At 42.8% G+C, this 26,213-nt stretch overlaps 3 long non-coding RNA genes across 4 annotated transcripts in view; 2 read left to right on the top strand and 1 right to left on the bottom strand.

The window, feature by feature from the left end:
• Positions 1-4,719: 4,719 nt before the first annotated feature.
• LOC135319683 (uncharacterized) lies at positions 4,720-17,671 on the bottom strand. Its single transcript, XR_010378501.1, has 3 exons — positions 17,490-17,671; positions 15,116-15,749; positions 4,720-5,900 (listed from the first exon to the last, which is right to left on the bottom strand). It is a non-coding gene; the product is annotated as an uncharacterized LOC135319683 (long non-coding RNA).
• LOC135319684 (uncharacterized) lies at positions 9,439-13,942 on the top strand. Its single transcript, XR_010378502.1, has 3 exons — positions 9,439-9,614; positions 11,333-11,537; positions 13,875-13,942. It is a non-coding gene; the product is annotated as an uncharacterized LOC135319684 (long non-coding RNA).
• A 5,327-nt stretch (positions 17,672-22,998) lies between the features above and the next one.
• Positions 22,999-26,213, top strand: part of LOC116156024 (uncharacterized) — a 59,431-nt gene continuing 56,216 nt past the window's right edge. For both annotated transcript variants that reach the window (XR_010378500.1, XR_010378499.1), the window contains exon 1: positions 22,999-23,126. This is a non-coding gene — a long non-coding RNA (uncharacterized LOC116156024). The remainder of the gene's footprint in view (positions 23,127-26,213) is intronic.

Genomic DNA, 26,213 nt, shown 5'->3' with positions numbered 1-26,213 from the left:
AGGGGTATCGCGGTGTGCTGCTTTCCTCCCCGGCACTGTGTCAGTCAAGCTTTTGGGGTCTCTATTACAATGCGACTGAAGACTACCTGGTCCCCATATGCTGTGGGCTGTACGAACTCTTGAGCGGGGTCCTTCTTATCCTGCCTGACGCCATGCTGGAAGACGTGATGGACAAGCTCATTCAAGCAGACACGTTCTTAGTCCTCGTTTACCACCCGTCACCTGCCATACAGCGAGGAGTTATTAAAGTAAGGGCAGCTCCTAAATATGTTGTTTTAATTTGGAAAAATAAATACGTGTGTAACTTAAAATTTGGATATACATATTACAATAGACCTAAAGCTTTTTTATTCTTAACCCTAATGAGCTGATACAGTTTGTTACCTTTTACTCATGTTTTTATATGGAATACCATCCAATGTTAAGCTCTCCTCCATATATTGATTCAGATCAACGTGTTATTTTGTTTTTTTTTAATTACCGAACCATATACTTAATTTTTTATTATTATTTATCTAATGGAGGGACTGGGGATTGAACCCAGGACCTCGTGCATGCTAAGCATGTGCTCTACTACTGAGCTATACCTACCCCTCAACTTGTGTCAATGTGTTTTTTGAGTCTACTGATTACAAGGAACACATAGTTCATTAAGAACCTCTCCTGCAGTGTAGTGTCATCAAATCTTAGACGTTTACTTCAGGTTTCAGCCCCGATATCACCTTCTCAAAGAGGCTTTCCCTGACCATCTCTCAGAAGGGCTTCCTTCTGGCCCTGCTCCTCGTTTATTCTGTAGTAGCATCCTAGCCATGTCTTGTAATTATCTTTTAAATTGTATACTTGTTATTTTAATCTCCCACACTGAAATATAAACTCTGAGATAAGAATCTTGTGTCTAATATATAAAAGGTCCTAAGTATATTATTGAATGAATAAATGTTTAATATGAATAGTTTTCATTAGAAAATGACATAATATTGAAATGGCCTTTTAAAGATTCTCATTTTCTAGTTTGTCTTGATGTAGGGTATTGTTTAATCCCTTGCAGTTCAACCCGGTATTTACTTAGCTTCCATGTCATCATGCAAAACACCGGGCTTGTTGCTATGTGGGATATAAAGGGAAATAATATAAGCCCCTGCATTCAAGCGTTTATAGTCTAATGGGGGAGGGAGACATGTACCCAGCTAAGTAAAATGTAAGGGCTTCTGTGACGAGTGCTTCGGTGGCAGTATTAACAGAGAAGCATAGGAGCGTAGGGAAAGCAGTTCATTCTCATGGGGGAACCAGGGACGGATTCATGTACAAGGTGTATTTTTGTTTAATGCTGTGAACTTAGAAAGCTTTTTAAGTAGGGCAGTAAATGGATGTGTGTTTTGGGAACAGGAGTCTGTCACCAGTGTGAGAGGGTGATGGCAGGGAGAGAGACGTGGAAGTTTTCAATCTCGGCTAGCACAGAAGTGATGCCTTCCTGACCCGGGAGGCGGGGAGTCAAAGCACAGGTGGAGTTGAGAGACGTTAACTGGGGTGGAGGAGAGATGCCTTCGTAGTTACATGCGGGAAATCAGGACGAGGAGAGCCAGAAGCCAGGCTGGACTTACAGTCTAGGAGCCCAGCGCTCCTGTGTCTGAGATCAGAGCCACGGAAGCAGTGAGTCTGGAAGGGAAAACGGTTACTTCGGTTGTACCCGTGCTGCATTTCAGATGCTGAGGAAGGGTGGAAATGTAGGCCTAGGCCCGGGATAGACAGTCTGCCAGAAGTCTGAAAACCAGACGTCTAGGATATACATATGTTTTCAGAGAAAGCGTAATACAGTGTTGACTGATTTTTCTTGCTTCAGAATCAAAGTTAGGCACAAATATTCTACTGTACTTGACCAAGACTGCCAGTCTACTAGGTGTCCATGCTCAGCTAAAAAGCTGGTTTTACCTCACAGGTGTGCCAAGAGCTCCAGGACCATTGTCGTCAGCGTTCCGGCGTAGTCAGGGACAAGGTTTATTTCTGTTTTGTTGTGGAGGTGGCATTTCCTTTGAGCTTTCTATGTTCTAAATGAAATTCAACAGTAATTTCCAACTACAAGTGTAATACAGTGTCTATAATTTGTTTACGTCATACAAAATTTTCATACATTATCTAAGTTGTCTTAATTTTTTTCCTTAGCTACTGGATGCATATTTTAATAGAGCATCTAAGGAACAAAAAGATAAATTGCTGAAGAATCGTGGCTTTTCCTTGCTAGCAGACCAGTTGAATCTTCATCAGGGAACTCAGGAATTGTTAGAATGCTTCATCGAAGTGTTCTTTGGCCGACGCATTGGCCTTGATAAAGAGTAAGTGGGTCCTTCCATCCATCATAATTCGGGATCCGTTGTCTTAAATGTAAAATTTATTAAACTGACTTCTAACAAAATTATTTGGTCACTTTAAGAAAAAATCTGCTAAAAGTCATTTTCTAGGTGAATCAATGTATTATTTTCCATTTGATATTCTTTCTAATATAACTTCTTCCTTTGCATTTCATTCACTAGCTAGGAACTAGAAAGAAATAAGTGAAAGAAAGTAATAGTTAAGATTTGGCATATGGGGAGAAAGGGGGTGGGAAGGGGTAAATTGGGAGTTTGGGATTTGCAGATACGAACTACTAGATATAAAATAGATAAACAACAAGGTCCTACTGAACAGCACAGGGAACTATACTCAATACCTTGTAGAAACCTATACTGTAAAAGAATATGGAAGTGTATGTATGTATATGTATGACTGAAACATGATGCTGTACACCAGAAATTGACACAACATTGTAAACTGACTATACTTCAATTAAAAATTTTTGATTTAATTAAAAAAATTTGTCATATACAGCTAATCTGAGAAGGTTAACTGAAAAGAAATGTGACCCCTGTATGCTCAGCAGCAGATTCCATGAGTGGCTCCAGGGAAGCTCCTCACTCTGGTCAGAGCCTCAGGTTACAGGAGAAGAGCCCGTGCCTCCCCTGGGATTCTGGCGCACTGGTGACTGAGCTTTGACCCTGGTGTGATGCTGAAGGATTGGCCAATAAGTACAGAAAATGAAGAATAGTTTTCTCCCAAACCAAAAGTTAGGCAGAAAAGTTAAACTATTATTTCTGTCTATGATGGAGAGAAATGTGTGTCTTTTTATTATTATTAAGTGTCTCCTGCTTATTTGTAAGTGGGCAGCTCCGGCCGTGATCAGTTGACTTGTTACCTGCAGCAGTGACACTTTTCATCCACGTACAGCTGTTGCCTCTTTCAAAGCAGCTCTGTATTATCTCATGCGATTCTCACAACAGCCTCAAGAAGAAGGTAGAGCGCTTATCAGCAAACATACTGACAGATGAGGGAAATGAGGTATCAAACACTTGAATGATTTGTTTTTCTCTGCACCTGTCATGTTGACCCCTAAAGCAGTTCTTTGGACACCTAAGGGGTTCATGGACAAATTAAAGTGAGTCAATTAAAACCACGAAATTATATGCATGTTTCATTTGAATATTGGTGTATTCAACTTGGGACAGTTTTAGCAACACCTTTTATCTTATTATTGGAAGGGTCTGTGAGCTAAAAAAAGGTTAAGAATCCTTCTACCCTAACTTATGTTTCATAGCTTCAAAATCAGGTCAGCCAAGCGGCCCATATCGCAATCAGTTTTCTTTATTTCATGGTTAATTGTTCCTAATGTGGTTTTCACTGTGTGTTATTTATTATAGGTTTGATCTGGAAGATGTGAAAAACATAGAGCTTTTTCAGAAGTGGTCCGTCATCCCTGTGCTGGGGCTGATAGAGACCTCCTTGTGACAACGTGCTCTTACATAACGCTCTCCTGCTGCTTCTGCAAACCCTAAATTCTTGCTCCAAGGTGGCGGATATGCTGCTGGATAACGGGCTCCTATATGTGTTATGTAAGACGGTGGCAGCCCTGAACTTTAAGTTAGAGAAGCAGTAAGTTCTTCGTCATTATTGAAAACTACTTCTGATGAAAACTTTGGAAAGGGGAAAGCTTTAGTAGGTTACATGAAAGCGTCTGACATGTCAGAAAACTCAGAGAATTTCTTTCCTCCAAAACTGATTGAATTAAATTAAATTGAATGAGGGGGGCCTGTTTTCTACCGTTTTCAATTAGGTTTTTTAAAAAGGTGTTTATATGACGTACTTTTAGGTATTTAGGACCTAAAGACAAGCTGAAATGTATTTACCAGGCTCCCACTGTAGTCTTATAAAAATGACCTCCTCCATCAGGAGCAGGAGACTGAGGGTGAAGAGACCCAGTGGCTTGCTGATGATCACGCAGCTGGCAGAGACCTGGAGACTGAGTCTGCCTCACCGCAGAGGCCTGTGCTCTGAAGTCACGGTGCTGCCCACGTTCAGCCCACGTGTCCTGTTGCCATAAATTAATTTCTAGTGAGCAAAGTACATCAGCAAAGGCTGCCCTCCAAATTGATTAACAGCTTTATAAAATATGTTAGGAGATTAATATTTTTATTTGAATATTGTGCCTTTAGTGTCTGCATTTATGATGTACAGCATAGCATTCTTACTGGCATATTGTTAAGACACAAATCTCCAGAAGCATCATCTTACTGCGCATTAAAGCATTAAATGTTTAATACATTTCTGCAGAGAAGACGGATTCTTGGTAATTCTCTGGGCCAAGGAGGCTCTCTGGGTACAAGAGAGGACTCCTTGTACTTATCTCAGTTTAATTTTTATTGGACACCTGTTTTATTTAGGATCCGGGTGCTAGGCATATGAGAAATACAAAGAAGTGCAAAGTGTTGTTTTTCCTCCAAACGTTTAGTCTTGATTACAGCACAGGGCATGAAGCTGGCAGAACTTAGGAGGAGTGCTGCAGGCTGCTCCTAAAAGCAGTTTGTTGCTGTTGCTGTTTTAAATAAATTGTACTTACTCAATGTCCCTGTGTGCTGCTCTGCTAATTGGCACAAAGCAGTTACCATTTCTAACTCTTGCTTGATTTTTTTTAATTGAGTTATAGTCAGTTTACAATGTTGTGTCAAATTCCAGTGTAGAGCACAATTTTTCAGTTATACATGAACACACATATATTCATTGTCACATTCTTTTTCGCTGTGAGCTACCACAAGATCTTGAATGTATTTCCCTGTGCTATACAGTATAATCTTGTTTATCTGTTCTGCGTGTGACTGTCAGTATCTACAAATTTCAAATTCCCACTTCTTGCTTGATTTTGAAAAAGTAAATGGAGAGGCTTAATTTCACACACTGAAGTAGTAAATAAGGTTAAAAGTTGAGGGACAGAAGTAACTAATTCATATTTATTAGGTATTTATAAGTGATTAATATATGTTCAAATCTCACTTAATCCTTAAAATAACTATAATTTGTGTAAGTAAAACTCGGAGAGGTTGAGTCAAAGTCACCATCCCTGAGAAGGCTTCTCAGAACATCCCTGTTGGTGCCCCTAGAATCTTCCTGTTCAGGGTGGCGAGGATGCCTGTGCACTCCCTCAGTGTCTTGTGTTCACCTCTTGTTACACTTACGCCGTTTACCGTTCACAGTCACCTGGTCACCTGTCGGGCCCTCTGCAAGCCGGGCTGTGACAAGAGTCAACTGTGTCGTCTCATGTCTGCTCCTGGCGTGAGGGTCAGGTGACCCGCCATTGAGTACGCAGGATGCACACCGAGGGAGTGCAAGGGGGAGCCAGTGCTGGTGGGCAGGAGTTTAGACCAGTTCTTTTTGCCTTACGTTATCTGTCCTTTTTCTGTAGCATTCCTTCGAATGAACACAGACTGCTGGCTTGTAACATACAGCAGCTCCTCATAGCGGTTACAGTCCACGCTTGCAGTTCCTCGGGCTCACAGTATTTAAGAGTTATTGAAGACCTCATTGTACTGCTTGGATATCTTCAAAATAGCAAAAACAAGAGGACACAAAGTAAGATTTAATTTTGATGGATTTGGCGGGTGGGGTGGGGGGAGTTGTATAACAGCCAAAAATGTTATTATTAGAACTTAATCCTCTTTCTCCGGCTTCTGGGTAGAGAGCGGATTAGAGAGAGAAACTGTTTTACTGAAAGTTCATCCTGAACTTTGTTTACCAGCTTTGAAAAGAAGCCTTAAGTGGCAAAAATAAGAAAGTGATTCCTTGATGTAATTAGTAGCTGGCAACACATTATTCAGAGAAGCTGCTGATTTTTCTTACAAGTAGAATCAAAAGACATATGCTGAATAATAATACCCTTTAGTTTTCTTTAATGGCAAATATTAAAGTGAATATGGGGCAGAAAAATGTGAGGATTTTTGGTTAAATATTTGCCTCATATGTTAAAAAGCCTGTTCTTTGAAACAATTACATAAAATGAAATCAATTTGTGGGCTAGTTTTTTCCATTGAATTTTTTGTAGTGATCATTTGGAAATTTGCTTTAGAATTGTTTTTAAGAACAGTTAAATGTTTATTACCATCAAGGACCCATGTTGATCAAATTTTTTAAAATTTATGTCTAGTAATAAACTATTGACAGTTTAGATATTGCATAAATATAAAAATCAATTCAGTAAAAAAAAATTAACAACCACATAGCTTGAAAACATTCTAGGGTCTTCTGTTCCTAGATATGGCTGTCGCACTGCAGTTTAGAGTTCTCCAGGCAGCCATGGAGTTTATAAAGACCACCGCAAACCATGACCCTGACAGCCTTACAGACTTGTGCCAGTCGCCTTCTCCCCACCATGCAGTGTTGCAGAAGTGAAGGAGCATTGCTTGTGAGCACAAAATCACATTTTAATCATCATAACTTGAAGGCAGCTCGACTCTCCTGTGTTCTGATGCCATTTGCATGTTTAAAACATTTCTTTGTTTAAAAAGTCAATCTATAAAATTTGAGATTTTCCTCCTGGAGGAGACTGTCCTGCTGCTCTCTTTTCAGTGCTCTTCTCAGTCAGCTCTCTCCTGAGCACCTGCCCTGTGCCAAGCACTGTGGTAAATGCTGAAGGTACAATGATGAAAATAAAGACGCGGGTTCTGCCATTGCAGAGACCATGAAATGGCAGAGAAATGTGGAGAGCAGGAACAGAGACCATAACAGGGCAACCTGACCCACACCTGGAGTTAGGAAGGCCTCTGCGGAAGTGAGATTTCAGCACAGGCACGAGGGGGGAGATGGGAGGTAGCCCGAGTCAGAGGAAGAGTGTTTCAGGCGGGATGAACAGCTCGTGTGCAGGCCCAGAGGCAGGAGAATGCTACACTTGCTCAGAGAACAGGAAGAAAGCCATTTAGCCAGAGCGCAGGGCTCCATGAGACAGGGAGGCTGGCTGAGGCTGCACAGGATGGCACGGACCGGTTCACGTGTGGTCAGAGAGGCTGCGTTAGTGAGTGTGGGTTTTATCCCAATGGGAAGGTGCCAAAGGTCTTTAAGTAGGCAGCGTGACATACCCAGATTTTCATTTTATACAGAGCGCTGTGGTTTCTGCATAGAGAGTGGATTGGAGGAGGGTGGGAAGGGTAGTGGGAAGTGCAGGGAGGAGGCTGCTGACACAGTGAAGGCAGAGGTGACAGTGGCTCGGGTCAGGTTAGAATGCACGTGACATTAGGGCTTGCTGTAAATTAGGACGTATCATCAAGTAATAATCACTAATATTGTTAGACTTACTTATTTTTTCCACAAAATCCTCTCTGACCCTTATACACACAATCCAGGAATATAGCATAAATCCTGCCCCCCAAATACACATTGGCTGTATACACACATGTACATGTAAATATAGTGGATATATGTGTACTTGCACACACACGCACACACACACACACACACACATCTCCAAACAGAATACTTGGTAAATTGAAGTTTAATCACCCTTACAGTCTTAAGGCCTTTTGAATCCAAATCTTTTCTCTACCTGTGTTAAACTGCTTCATTGTGTTTGGTGCTGTTCCAAATTTGAAAGCCATGTGAAACACACATCTGGAGAAAAAAGCTATTAAATATACATGGTTTCACAGGAATATGTTTAGATTTATGTGAAAGAAAAGCTTATGTAAATAAAGCTTCTGAAACATCCACATAACCCACTGCCCTGTACCTTCTTCCCTAATTTCTTGCCTGGACATACTCCCTCCTCGTGAGCGCCCCTCCTGGTGGGCCTCCCGTGCCAGGTGGAGTTCTGCCTTTCCCCAGGCCTGGCAGTCGTGCTCAGCTCCCTGTGTGCCAGAAGGCCGCTTCTGGAACACCTCTCCTTTGCAGGGTTTCTTGGATTTGGAAAAATAAGTGGAAAAGAAGTGGAAAGCAGCCTTCAGCCCTCTCTCTGAACCTCCTCCCTCTGCTTCCTGACTCCTCTCGCCCTCACCCTGGGGCTTATGCTTTTACTCTGTCTCAGGACATGCAGTCGCTCCGGGCCATAGGAGGCTTATAGACTCCTACGAGTTCTGAACTTGATAAAAGACCTTGACTCACCCAGTGCAGCTTCCCATTCCTCAGATGTACTGGGGCCTAGAACTAGACACTGCTGCTGCCCACCCCCTTGCAGCAGCTCGCCATGTCTCCAGGACCCTCCGTCTCAGGTCTCCCGAGAATTCTTCCTGCCTTGAGTACTGCCTTATTTAAACTCTGTCTTCGTGACTCCGGTTTATAAAACGGAGTGACTTCGTGACTCCATTTCATGTGTCTTATGCTGTTGCTTGGTAATTCCTCCCATGTTGTTTTACACATGTATTTAGGGAGGACTGTGTTTTAATAGCTCGCTGTTAGTCAAAAGTTATTGTCGAAAGTGCATTGGCTTTGTGCACTTGGTGCAAAGTCCCCAGCGCTGAAGCTCTCTGCTTCTGAGCAGCGTGGTTACAAAACTCATCGGCCCACTTGTTCATGATGCTGCAGTGACTAAGCAGAGTCTGTTTCTCCATCATTTAGATGGTGAACTGTTTTTTGGGGGGGATAGTTAAGCTTATTTATTTATTTATTCATCTGTCAGAGGTGCTGGGGATTGAACCCAGGACCTCATGCATGCTAAGCACATGCTCTACCTCTGAGCTACATCCTCCCCTGAAATTGAACCATTTGTATCACATGCACAGCATTTAACGGGCTAGCGTGTGCGGTGAAACAGGTCTGCACGTCCATCAAATGTAAGTATCACACGATTTTTGCGTTTAATTTGTAGAAGAACCTCATGACTTTGTTTTGCAGTTTAATTCATCCTCATTAGGAAAATCAATCTTTAATTTAGAATTGCATGACTTATGTTAAATGTCTACGTTGCTTTAGGTGAATTCTCTTGCTCTAGTGTATTGTAGTTTCTACATCTAATGCACCTACCACACATTAACAGTGTGATAACTGAATTAGTAGTTACATAGAATATTTTTTACCAGCATCATTACCATTTATGATGACTAGGTACTGGTGATTTGACTGAATTTTTATTTTTTTATTTTAATTTAGAGTTTAATCCAGACATTATCGACATTTTAAGTACTCCAGAAAATGCTGCTCAAAGCCAGACCTCAGTTTCCGAGACTGAAATTTCTGAAGAAAATATTCATCATGAACAGCAGCCTTCTGCTGTCCACCCGTTTCAGAAAGAGATGTTCACCTATCTGGTAGAAGCATTCAAAACATCTATGGTAAGTAAACTAATCACATGGAAGTGCTCATTCACACAGAAGGAGCAGAGGTTCTGTGTGCATCATGTTTTCAAAATCATTTTTCTACTCTTTCACACAGTTTCCTGAAACTCAGACAACTTGAATTTTAATAATGGAGTAAAATATGTTGCTACCTTACCTTTTCCAAAAGGGCTCACTTCATGCAGTGAGTTTTTACGGCTTTACCCAAAAGCCATTTTCTAATGCTGTAATTTAGTAACTCAGATCAGCATCAGAAAGGAGTAGGAATTCGATGGTTAATCTGAGAGTTTAAACTAATAACCTGTTTTTAAAAGACTTTATTTAAAGCTACTTACTCTAGAATTATTATTGTTATTATGAATAATTATAAAGTTTAGATCTTGGCTTAAACTTACCCAGCTTCTTCAGGTTTTCACAGAGAGCACTGACAATTGTCAGGCTCCATTTTCCCTCCACCCCCCTAGGTCTCCGTGGGCCATGCACAGCTGGCCGCAGGGACAGTTTGTCAGCAGGCTCCGTGGAGACCAGAGGCAGCTCTGCTTCCAGCAGAACTCATCGGTCATGACTGGGCCAGGCTCTGACCTAAGCTCGATGTTGTCTGTAGGTTCCACTTAGAACCGAATCACTCACGCAGGGTCCTTAGGACTAGGAGTGACTGGAGAGCCATTTCCAAAACTCAGAATAAGCTCTAAAGTGTACTGATCCGGGTTTTAAACCAGATACAGGATATCTGATCAGGGTTGGATTAGTTTCAGTGGGGCTGTATTTGAAGCAGCTTACTTGGTTATTTGCTGGGGATGTTGATAGTCAGTTTACATGCAGTTCTTAATTTGTGACAGTTATGCTCAATATTTTAGTCCTAATTCGGATCTTTATTATGGCTCCTTTCTCTTTTATATTGCAAAATCGATGTAGGCTTAGCTACTATTATTTTTGATGGTTTTTTTCTTTCTTTCTTTCTTTTTAGTTTAAAATTTCCAAGCCCTAAGTAATTTTGTTAAGTGACTTAGGACTTCAGCTTCTTTATCTATTCTTTTTTTTTCACTTGTGGCAAAATATAGGTAACATAAAATTTACTATTTTAACTGTTTTTAAGTATATAAATCAGCAGTGTTAAGTATATTCACGTTGTTGTGCAACCACAACCAGTATCCATCTCCAGAACTTTTTCCATTATCCCAAACTGACACTCTGTACTCATTTAACCTAAGTCCCCATCAGCCTCTCCCCGAGTCCCTGATAATCACTGTTGTACTTTCTGTCTCTATGAATTTGACTCTCTGGATACCTCTTGTAAGTTATTACACAATATTTAATATATTATTTATCCTTTTTGTGTGTGGCTTATTTCATTGTTCATTTCAGTGTAATGTTTTCAAGTTCATCCATTCTGAAGCATGAACTACCAGAACTTCATTTCTTTTCAAGGCTGAACAATATTCTATTCTATGTATATACCACATTTTGTTTATCCATTCCTCCAGCAGTGGATATTTGGATTGTTTCTATCTTTTGGCTATTTTGAACAATGCTGCTGTAAATAAACATCGATGTATGTCTGCCTCTTTTAAACTCCCATTTGTGTGGATGTATATGTCTTTCAAATTTCAAAAATTCTAGAATAAAACATATTCCTTGATTTTTAGGGCTGTGTTGAGGTTAGTTTATTGTTACTTAAGACGTTTGATCCTAATTCATTCCTGTTTTGATTTAAGGGTTCAAGTAAAACCAGTGGTCCCAGACAGCAGTGGGCTAAACTCCTGGGCTCCTGCAAGGAGACCTTCCGAGTACAGCTTGGGAGGCTGCTGTTGCATATCTTGTCGCCAGCTCACCCCTCGCAAGAGAGAAAACAAATTTTTGGAATAGTTTGTGAACCAAATCATCAGGAAATTCTACGAGACTCTTAGTCCATCCCTGCAAGTAAGTATCAGTGCCTCATAAGGAAAAACTACTGGTCAGACACAAATCTGTGCAAAACGGGGACTGAAATTAAACTGCTTTTTCTTGCCAAATGCCTTACCAGACAAATGTTTTCTGAAGTGTTTCTTTACCAGACTCAGTTTGACCTCTCTGTTTATTTCCCATTCCTTTTCCCAGTAAGAAGTTCTACATCTGAGTTGGTGTAAGATCCTTTGTAATTTGTTCCTAAATCTTGAAGTGTTTTCTTTAAGAGCTGTTGGGAGACTGTTTTAAGCAGTATATTATCCATGAAACATCTATCCTGAGTAGCTTAAACAGCAGTACATGTAACATATTTCAAAAATGTTTACAGTAAGTTAATACAGAAAAATATGTGTTGATCATTGGGAATGATAAAACCAAAATACTTAAAGAATTACAGAGTCTATAAATCCTATCACTTAATGAGTAATAGGTGGCGGATTTAAATGATACAACCAGTTTAGACAGCTGTTTAGCAGTTTCTTATAAAATTAAACATACCCCTAACCTGTGACCCTAAAATTCCATTTTTGGGTATTTACCTAAGAGAAATTAAAACATATGGCCATGAAAAGATTAGTACAAGAATATCCATGATAGACTTTTTACTAACAGCCAAAAACTGGAAATGACCTGAATGACTGTCAGTGGGACAATGTATAACTAAGTTGTGATGTATTTACACAGTGGACTATTACACAGCAATAAAAAGGAACAGACTACTGCTACACCTGCCAGTAAGGGTGAAGCTCAGAATCATGGTGTTGGCAAAAGGGACAGCCAAACAAAGGGTACATGTTGTGTGATTCCAGTCACAGGAAGCCCGAGGACAGGCAAAGTGAAGATGTGGTCAGAGAATTCAGGACAGGAGCTGTCCCTGTGAGGAGTGGGGGCAGTAAGAAGGGGAGCTGACCAGAAAAGGGGGCACAGAGAGACTTCACGGGGTGATAAAAATGTGCTATGTCTTACTCTGGGTGGTGGTTACATGGGTGTATGCAGTTGTCAAAACTCATAGAAATGAACCCTTTAACATCTGTGTGCTGTACTGAATGTAAGTTACACCCCTGTAAATAAAGTACTAAATGATGCAGAAGGAAGGACAGATAGCCCTTTTATATCCCCAGGAAACTCAGATAGATCGTATTAGGAACCAAAAGGTGATAGTTTTAAAGTAGTACTTTTAGGTGCTCTTTCCAATATTAAGATTCTCTCCAGTGGGCTGAGGGCATTGTCTTCCCTTTCCCAGGGCAGGAGCATGTCTCGCCCCATAGCTTCCTTCTGTGGGCAGTTCAAAGAGGTGTTCTTTCATTGCTTTATACTCAGCAAAGCTGCCATCCTTCAAAAACCAACCCCAATGTTTGCAGCCTCTTGCCCTCCCAGCTACCCTCTCCACCTGTCCATCTCCATCTGCTTTCGGCTGGAAGCATCAGAACTGTGGGTGACTCTTGTCTCTGGAGTCCACGTCATCCCTAAGGCCAGTCATTTGTCCGGCCCCGTCGTCTCCTGCAGTCTGCCCACCTGTCCTCATTCAGACTTTCAGCCCTTGTGCTCAGATCACTGCACCTCCTCCACTCCACCTCAAGACCAGATTACTGTGTCCGATTTTCTTAAGTATATTCTGGCAGCAAACTTACCTAAACCTTGGGAGAAATCAGAGAAGAAAACCGCACATGACTATTACCCAGCTTTAATTTTTCTTTGTGGTGTTTTGAAACAAATGTCAAGTAGCAAATCATTCTACCTGTAAATACTTCAGTATGTACCTCTGACTGACAGGACTTTTTTTAAACTTATGATAGTCAGTGATGGTAATATAATTCCTTGTGATCATCTAATCCCCACTGTTTAAATTTTCCCAATTTTCTCATAATTGTTTTCATAGTTCTCTTGATTCTGGATCCAGACAAGGCCCATGCACTGCTGTGTGTGGTGTGTGCTACGTCTTCTTAACCCTGACATCCTCCCCAACCACTTTTTTTTTTAATGTCCTTTATTTGTTGGTGAAACTGGGCCCTTTGTTCTGTAGAACTTCCCACACTCTGGATCTGGCTGATTGCATTCCTGTGGCTCTAGTTCTAGAGGCTGGACTAGGTCCCAGTTTTTGATTTCATGATCAGCTGAGGGGTGCTTTGCACTTTCCGTGACATCATGGCGGGAGGCAGAGCATGTCTGGCTGCTTGCTTTTGTGGCATCAGCCTGATTCAACCATTATAGAGCTCGCCCTCAGTCTCTCACCTAATAGCTGTAGCAGCCAAGATGCACGTTTTCATTAGGAGACGCCAAGTAGTGATTTCTCCATGTTTCTCGTTCCACCAGCGTCTGTCAGCTCCGATTCTCCTGCAGGGAAGGCCGCTCCCTTCTTGGTTATTTGGCTGCCCCGCAGTGTGGTCTGCGCAGGAAAGGCAAGTTGATGCTGTGTCTTCTCCTCTGTTTATTTTTAGAATAATGAGTTAGTGCCCTGGCATCCTCTAATTTTTGTATTTGTTTTCATTTTTGAGGTGTGGGCACAAACTCAGGTATTTTTTTTATAAATGTTGTGAATAGTTTCAAACCGTTGCAGTTGTTTTTCTGACAGATTCAGATTAACACCTCTGTAGATTCAAGTTGTTACCACCTGTTAACATGACCTTTTAAATTTTTAGCAAGTCGATATTATTAACTTCTTTCTTTTCTGGAGCAGAAGAATGTCCCAGGCTCATCTTGGACATTTCCTTCCCCAGAGGGGCCCCAAACCTTGCCCCCAAGAAGTCCCTGTTCCCTTGTATGGAGATGATAGCATGTAGAGACCACAAATCCTGGGTTAGGCATGTCCGTTTCTGTTGGGCTGCCGTTTCTGCTCAGCCTTTTTAGGGGACAAAGCTAGGGATTGTTTTTTAGAAAAATAAACAAACCATGAGTTCATACTGTTACTTTCACTTTTTCTTGGATTTTATGTTTATATTTCTTTTTATTCATGTTGTTCGTCTTAATTCCTGATGACATTAACATAATTAATTACTTGCTTTATCTATCTATAAAACATTTTCAAAATAAGATGACAACATTATCACTTGTAACAAGCCTACTGAATGCAGTTTAAGATTTCTCTGTGGTTCTTTTGCCCTTAGCATGCCATTATGAGTGCACCGTGAAAACACTATTGTAAGAACACTTAAAATAGCTTTCTCTATTTGGTTAGGCCACCAACTGGCTATCAGCTAACTAGTTAGGTTCTTTTTTGTTTTTGTTTTTTTCAGTTATCTTTCTGTTTTTAGAGATTCCATTGGGTTTTTAATTTGGGTTTTTTAATACTGTTTTTGATTATGTAAAATATCTGCCTGCTTCCAAAATCAAAATAATGAAACACAGATGTTCAGAGAAGTCCTGTCTTTACCTCTGTACTCTCCCCTCAGTCTTTCCCTTTCTCTGTAGGTGACCATCTTTACTGGGATTTTATTTCTTTTGGAGATATAAGCAAATCTGTGTACATACACACACACACACACACACACACACACACACAATGTATGTATTATCTCCTTCACATGAATGAAGTGAATACACCCACTCTTGCTCACTTTACTTTCTTCAGGAAACAGCACATCTGGCGATCGTTCTGCAGAGGTGCAGAGGGGTCTTCTCATGCCTTTCACAGCTGCCTGCATGCTGTATCCCACTTGTAACCTGCCAGGTTTTTAAAGCCCCGAGCTTCTCTTCTATAAGTTCAGTCTGAGGACTCCTCCAGCTGTGTCTTTTAGGAACCCATTAGATTTCACATATAACTTAGTTTTAAAGTGCCATGTTTTGATACACATTTAATGTTCCACGTATGCTCAACCCTTGGGCATCCTGTTTAGTCTCTTTCAGCATCTCGATTCAAAATCCAAGGATATATCCAAAATAGCTGCAGATATTACGCAGGCAGTGTCTCTCTCACAAGGAATTGAGAGGAAGAAGGTGATCCGGCACATCAGAGGCATGTACAAAGTGGACCTGAGCGCCAGTGGACACTGGCAGGAGCTCATCCAGCAGCTGATGCATGACCGGGAGGCAGCGAGGGAGGGCAGCTCGGGCTGGAACCTTTATCTGCCGATGTTAATTTCATCCCAGAATAAAGATTCATAACGTTATCTCCTTAGTTTATTTCTTGTTTGATCATTTGTGATTTCTTTTATCTTGAAGAACAATCCTATGGGAATATTTTTTTAAATTCTTGGGGGAGAAAAAGTAATGAGAGGGAGAGACGTTAGTTCTTCCAGGGAGTAAAATCTACATATTAGCTTTAAATGTAAAATATGATCTTTGCAAAAGAATAATCTCTGAAACAGGATAGTTGGGAAATAGACCTTTTTCTAGTTAAGACTTTAATAATGTAGTTAAACAGATGCATCACAAATGAAAAGAGGGAAATTAAAGTATTATTCCCTTAATTTGATTAAGGTAACCGATTAGTGTGACTTTGGGGTACTAAAATACACTATACATTATACACAAAAGCAAATTCCAGATGAATGAATTAAACTCAAAAAGTTTACAAAGTAGAAGAAAACAGGATGTTTATCAACTCTGGTGGACAGATAATTTTCTAAGATCAAACATAATAGAAGAAACTATGAAGAGGAAATGAATGGATCTGAACTGTGATTTTTTCCAGTGTGTTTAACAAGTGTAACAACAAAACGTGAAAATTTATCTTCAGCAAGTATTTCAAAGGGTCAGCATTTTTATTGTTTTAAAAATTCATAAATATTTGAAAGTAAAATACTAAGATCCCAAAATTTAAATGAGCGAAAGACATGAATATACTCTTTACATAAGACAAATAGAATTAATAAACAGGTGGGAAAATAGTGACTATTGCTAGAGGTTAATTTAGTTTTTTAAAACCTTTAGATACCATGTTTTACCTTTTGTGTTACCAAAACAAAGAGAAAGAGAATTAGGTGCTAATCTCCACAGCGGGAAGAAAGGTGTCTCAGCCCTTGGTCAGAGGTTTGGTGGCATTGTACACTTTGACATTTCATGTCAGGAACCCTACAGACATTTTATTTCTAGTTCCAGTTATCCTATTTTAGTGGTTCTATCCTAAGGAAAATATTCAAAATATGGAAAGGTAGTAAACAAAGGTTTTTATCTCTGCATTATTTATGCTAGTGAGTGGATTAGAAACCACTCAAATATATAATAATAGTAATAGAGTTAAATACATTATGATGCATCCACTCAGTGTAATGTTAGCCATTTAAAATGATGACAATAAAGACTGTAAAGTGTTCAGTGAATGAAGGCAGAATATAGAAATGTCTATACGTAATAATTATAACTGCAATTTTAAATGACAGAAAATAATCACTACCAGTATTTTGATATGTTTAGGGTAATTTTTTTTCTCTTATCTATTTCTAAATATGTATTTAATAAATTTTACTGTTTCCTTTCATTTAAAATATTACTTTATTTTAAAATATTATAAGAAATGTGGTTAACTGTAAAAATGAACTAATTTTATTTTTTACATCAGATAGTAGGCAAAATGGGAAATTCATTTTTCCTTTAGTTAACCATACTAAATCCGGTAAATTGCTAAACATGTGGTAATCATGCAATATCTTTTTAAAAATTTAATAGACACCAGAAACTGGTCGCAGAGCCTGCCTCTAGGCAGGGAGCCCAGGATTCCAGAGCAGAAGGATGCTTATTCTTTATGCTATCCCTTTGACCTGTGTGTATGCAGTTCCTAGTCTCTTTGTATAAATAGTCGGGGTGGGGGTTAATTAACTAGATCATTGATGTATTTATTCAGCTTGTAGAATGATTTTTTAAAGCTTCAAGTACTTCAGATTGCCACTAAAAGCATTCTTTTCTTTTCCATCTACTATCCAACTTCATGGCAGTTGGATCCAACAGAAGGGCCAAATTGGGAGATGAGGCACTTACAGAGATGCTACTTACCCATTCCAAATAAGTACCTCCTCAAGGGTAGACAGAAATTGGAAGGTAATTGTGGCTTCTTGACTCCACACGTAAATATGGCAGATAACATTGCTCACTTCACAAAGATAAGAATGTACTTTTTCCTCAACAGATGTGGTCAAACCACCACTCTCTTACCTATTTGAAGACAAAACTCACTCTTATTTCTCTTCTACTGTAAAAGACAAAGCTGCAAGTGAGTCTATCAGGTAAATCTGAATCCGGAAGATGCCATCTCTTTCTCTGGGTGTCAGAGACTTTAAAAGTCTATTGTAGTGCTTATGTGCTGCTGATTTTGGAGCATGCTGTGGGTTTAGGAAAGATCCTAAACACAGCTCAAGAGAGGACAAGGTTGAATGGAGAGAGAGGTTTTTTTTTTTTTTTAATTGTGACACTATGAAGTATGTTTCATAATATAGGTTTTATAATCAGACTAAAATGAGAAGTGGAGGAGCAAACAGGTCCAGTTTCCCAAAGATGCTAGTGATTTAGTGAAATCTTAAAGAAAACAGAATTTTACAAGATTTGGGCCAGGGCAGAAGGAAACCAGCATTGCCAGGACTCAAAAGTGTAAGAAAGCAAGCAGTGGAAGTGGTCAGTGTGTCGGGGATGCACATGAAAGTCAGGGAATGGGGGGAAATTAAACTGAAAAGACAGACCAAGAACTGCTTCTGCCCACCTTGGGGAAACTGGGCTCAGACTCACCCTGCAGTCCTAAACAACTGGAAACTGGAGGTGATGTGCCAAACAACACAGCCTGCATCTGTGAGCCCCGAGGAGGAGGATGCAAACTAAGTGAATCCTGCCACTGCCTCAGCTTTCTGCCTGGGGGTGCTACAAGCCACAGTGCAGAAGGGCACCCTAAGAGTAAGGAAGTCTTGCTGAGATGAGGATCTGTGGTTAGAGCTGAGGAGGCTGAGAAACTGGAATCTGGGGCACAGAGCACCCTAAGTTTGCTGCCCAAACAAAGAGAACCAAGTTCCTGTCTGTGGAGCCCTGGGAGCCTCTGGCTGAACGCTAAGTCATTTGTGCTGAAGATAAAACACCGCAGGTCCAAGCAAAGAATGTCCAGAGCTCCCAGGGGGCTGGGGTACACTTGAGCTCCAGCCAATCCAAGGGGAATACTTCACTGAACACACAGGCATCCAACTGAGACCTCAGAAGAATCATACCATAGTAAGAAGGCTAGGCTCCTCCTAAAGTAAAGGCTACAGTCCTTCAAAATAAGTATCCCAAGTATCAGACTGATTCATAACTAACTGAGCTGCCTGCCAGGACCAAGCCTACTCTTTACATCAACAAAATCTAGGCACACAACAGGCATTTACAATGTCTAGCATCCAATTAAAAATGACTAGACACAGCAAGAAATAAGAAAATGTGACCCAAAACAGTAGAAAACTCATTTGAAGGAAACAGAATAAGAAAAGAAAGAATGGAATTCACAGAGTAGCATAATAAAATACCTATTTATATAAACATGCTCAGTACGCTCAGGAGTAAAGGAAGACAACTCTAATGAGAACAATGGAAGATGATGGAACTTCTAGAGATAAACAATACAACATCTGAAATGAAACAGTTTTTTTAGATTTTATGACTTATTTTTACATTTTTCTAGTTTTATTGAGATATAATTCACAACAAACAACCCAATCAAAAAATGGGCAGAAGACCTACATCTCTCTACAGAAAACATATAGATGGCCAATAGGCACATGGGAAGATGCTTAACATTGCTAATTATTAGAGAAATGCAAATCAAAACCACAATGAGGTATCACCTCACACCAGTCAGATTGGCCATCATCAGAAAGTCTACAAATAATAACTGGCAGAGAGGGTGTGGAGGAAAGGGAACCCTCCTTTGGTGGGAATGTAAACTGGTGCAGCCACTCTGGAGGGCAATATGGAGATTCCTCAAAGAACTAAAAATAGAACCACCATAGAATCTAGCAATCCCATTCCTGGGCACATATCCAAAGAAAATGAAAACACTAATTTGAAAAGATATAAGCACCCCAATGTTCATAGCAGCATTATTTACAGTTCCAAGACATGGAAGAAACCTAAGTGTCTATCAACAGATGACTGCATAAAGATGTAGTGTGTATATTTATACACACACACACAATGGAACACTACTCAGCCATAAACAGTATGAAATTTTGCCATTTACAACAAAAAGAATGGACCTGAAAAGTATTATCCTTAGTGAAATAAAGCACATAGAGAAAGATAAATATGTTATCACTTTTATGTGGAATCTAAAAAATGAATGAATATAAAAAAACAAACAGACCCACAGATACAGAGAACAATCTAGTGGTTACCGGTGGGGAGAGGAAATGAGTGAGGGGTATGGGGTTAAGAGATACACACTACTATATATAAAATAAATACATGACAAGGATATATTGTGCAGTACAGCGAACATAGCCTTATTTATAACTTTAAATGGCATATAATCTATGAAAATTTTGAATCGGTATATTGTACACCTAAAACTTATATTGTAAATCAACTATACCTCAATTTTAAAAGAGACAGGGAAAAAGGAATAAACAATAATAGGACACATAGAAAACAAATAGCAAGACTGTAGTTTTAAACCCAACCATATGATAATTACATAAGAAGTAAATGACCTAAACACTCCAGTGAAAAGGCTCAGTTTGTCAGGCTGAATAAAAAAAGCAAGATCCAACTCTATGGTGTCTACAAGAATAGAGAATCCCACTTTAAGACTAAAGATACAAAAAATTCAACATAAAAGAATGGAAAAAAGATGCATCATGCAAACACCGATCTGCGAAGCCTGCAGTGGCTATATGGGTATCAGACAAGGACATGAGAACCAGGGACAAAGGAAGGGGAATGGATGTCTGGGGTCTGCAGCCAGGTGTCAGGTGACTGCTGCTGCTGAAACAAAATTTACATTTTAGGCAGGACAAGGAAATTTAAACAAAATTTTCTCTCTCTGTCCGTTTGGCCCTCCTCCCATCCTCCCTAATGAACAGTGTGCATCTGCATTACACATTAGCCAGACCTTCTCAAAGATGGGAGGGTCTCCTTAACTGTAAATTTTTTCCCCCTTTCTTCTGACTCTATCAATGTAACTTCTTAAAAGAACAGCGTTGACCCCAGCACTGTAGGGGGTCACGGTGACTTTCTGCATTGTACGGGCTTACCTGGACTATGTATACTTGGTGAACTTTGGGTAAAATATCAGTATGTCATTTTGATGTATGATCTTTTGTGTCAAAAAATGTATACGAGTGTGCCTTTAACTTGTAACAGGTGGAACAGTTCTCAGAGCTTCTGAGTCTGTTTCCTGGGTTACAATCCTCCATTCGCTGGAATAAAATTCCCTTTTTTTTCCTTCTTAGCTTGATTGTTAATTGAATTTTCATCAACACACCAGTCTTGGGTGATGGACAGAAATGGACAGAATAAGAATCACCTGGAGGGCTTAAACCACCCATTGCTGGGTCCCACCCCAAGACTTTCTGTTCAGTAGGGCTGGGATGGGTCCTGAGAATTTGCATATCTAACAAGTTTCCAGGTGATGCTGCCACAACTGGTCTTGGGATTATTCTGGCTTAAATAGACTCTTTTTTCTCTTTAAAATGGACATAATCCTTTCTTGAGGGATATGGTAACAAATTAGAAAAATTAAGTAAGGAAGTGAGGATCCTGGAAGGGTAGATACTGATTTCCCGTACAATTAACTAATTGAGATTGATTGAGTTGGGGGTTGGGATAAAACAGAAACCAGGGTTTTGCCTTAATCAACCAGTTGGGGAGTGGCCCGACTGAGTCAGGAGGTACAGGCGAAATGGTTTTGGGAGTGGAAATAATGAGCCCAGTTTGGATTTGTTGATTTTTAAATGCAGAACTCACAAATCTTTCTCACTGTTTAAAAACAGCCAGTGCAGTGGGTATTTACTGGCTGAATCATTTCACCATAGTTCAACTCCTGCCTTAAACGGGCACTTCTGAGCTGTGAAAAAAAAAACCTGTGTGAGATGTTGGCTGGCCCCAGATGGGCTCTTCTAAACTCTGTATTTGCATTCTATCAGACACTCGTAGTCTTGAAAGGTGTACATTTGTCTGGGGCACATGTCAAGTCAGTGGGGATCAGTGATCTAAGAAACAAGTGATCCTTGTGTCATATGGCTGCTGAGTGTGGGTGAGGACGGCGAACGCAGATTTTCAAGAACTGTTTGTCAGCCACAATTTTCTGTTGTTCTCATAAAGGAATTAATATTGGCCTCCTTTCCTACCAATCTTGGTAACACGGCTTGAAGTCTTACTGTAGCTTTCCTATTCTAAAGGTTTTGTATTGTTTTACCAGGAGCTGGAAAATGGATGGGGCTTAAGCTGTTTTTCCCTAAAGGAAAAATACTACAATAACTGAGAGGGTTTAAATATCTCTATCGCAAAACGCTTACAGTTCTAAAGGAATGAGTCGCCGCCAAGGATTTCCCCGCGGAAACAGTTTCTGCTCTGCACGAACACTGGGACTGTGTTCCCGCGCCCCTCGTGGCAGCTGGGGATGAGAGCTCGCGCCTCGCTCCCGCTCCCAAAGCGCTGGGATGGCTCTGCGGTCCCCTCATTCCCGTTACTTAGCAACGTGTGCGTTAAGCGGCCCCCGGTCTGCGGAGACAATGCCCTGTGTATTTTTTTACGGGTATTCAGCATTTCTCCATTCACTACCCACCTTGGGGATGGGGTGGGGTATATTGCGTATTGTTGGTGATGGAGAACTGGCCGCGCCCATCCTGGCTAGTCCCTGGCGCTACGCTGCAGGCAAGGATGAGGATGCCTGAGGCTCAGGTCCCGAAACCTGGCGAGGACCAGGGCCCCAGGTCCCCACCTCCAGCCCTCATCTCCCCTCCTCCAGTCCCTGGACGACGCCGGCTCCAGGCAGAGAGATGGCCTGGGTTGGGGGCGCGGGGCCGAGCGGGGAGCGCGCAGAGCAGGGCGCGGGGCGGGGAATGGGAGGTGGGGGGCGCGGGGAGTTCGCGGAGCCCCGGTTACGCACCTGTGACGTCGGCGGCGGCGGCGGCGGCGGGCGGGAGTTCCCGGCCCCTCTCGGGCGCCCGGCGAGACCCCGGGGCGGGTGGGCGTGTCCACGTTGGTCGCGAGGAGGCGGGGGTCAGGGGCACGCACTCTCACCCGCCGGAGCTGGACGCGCGCGGGTAACCCGGCACAGGGAGCGGGGGGTACATAGCATTTGGCGTCTGGGGGCCCGCACTCTCCCGCGGGGCACCGGTTCGGCCACCTGCACCCCCGCTCAGCCTCGCGTGGTCTTTCCCCTGCCCCGGCCGGGAGGCGCGGGGCGCGGCGGGGAGCTGCTGACGCGGCCCGGCGGGGCTGCTGACGCGGCCCGGGGACCCCGGGACGGAGGGCGTGGCGGGGCGTGGCGGGGCGGGGCGTGGCGCGCATTTGCAGCGCGAGCCCGTCAGAGTCGAGGCGCGGGAGCTCGGGAGCGGAGCCGGACCCTCAGCCCGCCCCGCCTCCCCACGCGCCCGGATGAGGAGCGACGCTGCTCGGTCTGGCCGCCCCTCGCGTGCACCGCGCGGGAGACAAAGCCCGCGCGCCCCGCTCCGGGTAAGTGTGCGCCCCGCGGGCGGGCGGGCCGGGGCCTGTGGGTGGGGAGTGAATGCACAGCCCCTGCCGGGGAGAGCTGGGGGCGAGCCTGAGACAGAAGGGGAACTCGGGCGGGAAAGTCTCTGGAACTGGAGAGACGGCTTTGGTGCTGGGCCGTCCTACAGCCGTCAGTGACAGCTCGCGAAATGAATGCCTGTGATGCTCTCGGCCGCCCACAGCGGGCCGGGCCTTGGCGGTGCCCGCACAGGTGGGAGGCGGCGGCCCGGCGCTGAGGGGAATGGGGGCTCCCCGAACCCAGGCCCCTCCGCCGAGCCCTGGGGAGAGCCGGGCGCAGGTTTGAACAGACAGCTCCGGACGCTTAAGGGGTCTCCTGAGGGTGGGGGTCGCCCGGCCTCTCCGGCTTGAGGCGGGGGAGGCTCCTGGGGACCCCCTTTCCGTATGTAGGCCACGGCTGTACGCAACCCCTCAACAGGGATGTCCCCCGTTGGAGAGGACCGTAATGGAAGGGATGGAGTGGCTAGCTGGTCGTTTTATTGGGGGAAGTGCTTTTGGCCTGAAGAAGTCCTCTTGATTCCCCAGCACCCCGGGACACCTGCCTCGGGTGCAGTTCCGGTAGCGACAGGGGCGAGGGGGCGAGGGTTTGTTTCCCGCCCTTATGGCGTCTGTCCCCGAGTCGGGTATTGAAATGGGCCGAGCTCGCAGCGCGCGGGTCCCACGACTTTGGGGGAGCTTTGGTTTAATTTTTTAATTCTTAGAAATAATAACAAGGGCGGGGTGGCGGGGGAACAGAGGTGTGACTGGAGAAGACTTATGAATTTAAAAATAAGGAGGACTTGCTAATTTCTGTGGATCTTGGGCTGGAGTATTAGGAAATCCAAAAATGTTAAAGTTTGATCGAGTGATAAAGTGGATCGTGGACACCGGTTCTCCCACTCTCTTCCCAGCCCCTCGCCGCCACCGGTTTGCTTCGCTTTGTGTTGCCGCCTAGACTGTAAAAGGCTGGCACAGGGCCGGCCGTTTCAGTCAGAGCAAAAGCCCTGCTGGGCTGCGCTGTTGTTCCCCATTACGGCGTTGTCAGTCCTGTCCCCTGCGCATGAGTCCTCGCTGTGCTGCCTCCTTCTCCTGGTGCGACAGGAAAATCCAGTGGCAAACGCCTCAAGGAGGCCAGGAGGGGACCCAGACTCTTTGGCTGGTTTCTTGATTCTTTGGGGGAAATCCTTTTCCTGATTTTTGCCTGGTGCCAGGGAAGGGAGCCCCCGCCCTCTGATCTGACCCTACTCCCTGCAAGGGGCTACCGTGGGAAGAACCGGGATGATCAATAGAAAGTCGTTTTTGGCCCTGAGAAACAGGACACTGGACATGTAAACTATGAATTGTTTATTGAAGTGTAGGCTTGGCTCAATTACCAGTCATGATAAAACAGGGTTACAACACTTAATAAACAGCAGGTGTGACTATAAATGCAAGGTTTATTGTGATGCATTGCTAGTTAATGAGTAGCCTCACCAAGGGGTTATTGGGCTGAAATGACTATTTAGGACAATGGACTTCCTGTTTGCTCCTCCACCCACACGTGGCTCTAGTTCTCAGTCTCCTTAAAATAAAATTGCCCAAAGGAAGCCTCTGGAAGATGTTTGGCCAGCTGAGAGACACACAAAGGATCATTCCCAGGAGAGCCGCGATTGGACAGGCAGTTCATTGACTTTGACGTTTCTCAGGCAAGTCGACGGCAGAGAAATGAGGAAAAGGCTTTTCCCGTATTCATTTTACAGTTTTTAAAGGCAAAATGACAGTACCAGAAGCCCCCCCAAATCTCAGTACCTTCTTCGAAATGATGGATCTGGGCGCTGTCCTCTCATCACTCTGGTGCCCGGAGGCAAGTGCCTGGCAGCTGTCCCAGGATTGTGTATAATGTTGACACACACACACACACACAGACCCCCCCCCCCCACACACACCCACTGCTTACTGAGGGAGGCAGCCAAATAGCTGAGAAAAGACTGAAGTCTATTAGGCAAATCATTCTCATTTGTAGCCACATCTCACCATCACATTTTTCTTATCTTGTCTCATTTTTGTTCTATTTGAAGGAGGGAGAATGCCTAACAATGCAACACATGTTAGATTACCCTTTTTTCTTCATAGAAGTTTGAAGCAGCGTCTTTAAGGTATTACCTGACTTATTCTCAGAACACCCTTATGAGCATACACTATGACCTAATCTTGCAGATTTTTCCTGCTTTTATTTGGTATTTTTATTCACTCTAGACATACTCAGGCATAAAGAGGCTCACTATTCAGATAGAGAGATTGTTCAGTTTTCTTAAGCCAGAAAATGAAATTTAACATGCCAAAAATACTACAGAAATATCCTTTCAACAATAGCCAGCAAAGGTTTTACTGAAAATCGGAGAGGCTGAATGATGTCAGAAAACAAAAACAGGAGATCAGTTGTAGTGTAGAAATTAGCATAACACTGCTAAAAGGCTTTAACTAGCCTATGGAGAATAAACCAGGGACCCTTAAAAAATGATCAGAAGTGAAAACAAAGGCAGATGAAATTTCCCTTTAGGGAAGAAAGTAGAGCCAAGAAATACCACTGAAAGAAACAAATTCCGGCAGAGAAGACAATGGGTACTTAGAAAGAGATCCTTGCAACAAGCTAGCTGGAGCATTCCAAATCACTGTAATTGTCAAGGAGCTTTTGTTAGGTCACCTGGTGGCTGGTGTGCAATCAGTTGTCCTGGTGGAACTTTAGCAAACAAAATGGCAGGTCTTGTGCAGATGGGGGAGAAGGGGTGTGTTGAAGATATAGTGCTTGTGGGATGGGTCCTGGGTGTCCATGGAGAAGTGAGGATGCTTATGTAGCTAGCAGAAGCCCTGAGGTTCCCAGGTATCTGAAGCAAGTGAACAATGGCCCAGCCTAGAGGACCAGGCAGCGGAGGGAGCCCAGGTCAGTGGGGTGAAGGCGGGACCAGGCTTCAGCCGGGTGCACCAGGGGGATGAGCTCATGTAATCCTTACGGCGGACCTGCAGGGTTTCTCTTTACCAAAAACACAACGGTGACCACAGTGTTCTTTCTCTCCA

Source organism: Camelus dromedarius, chromosome 30 (assembly GCF_036321535.1).
Source record: "Camelus dromedarius isolate mCamDro1 chromosome 30, mCamDro1.pat, whole genome shotgun sequence".
Taxonomy (NCBI): domain Eukaryota; kingdom Metazoa; phylum Chordata; class Mammalia; order Artiodactyla; family Camelidae; genus Camelus; species Camelus dromedarius.
The sequence above is the reverse complement of the archived record's forward strand: the minus strand, read 5'-3'. Positions and strand labels throughout refer to the sequence as shown.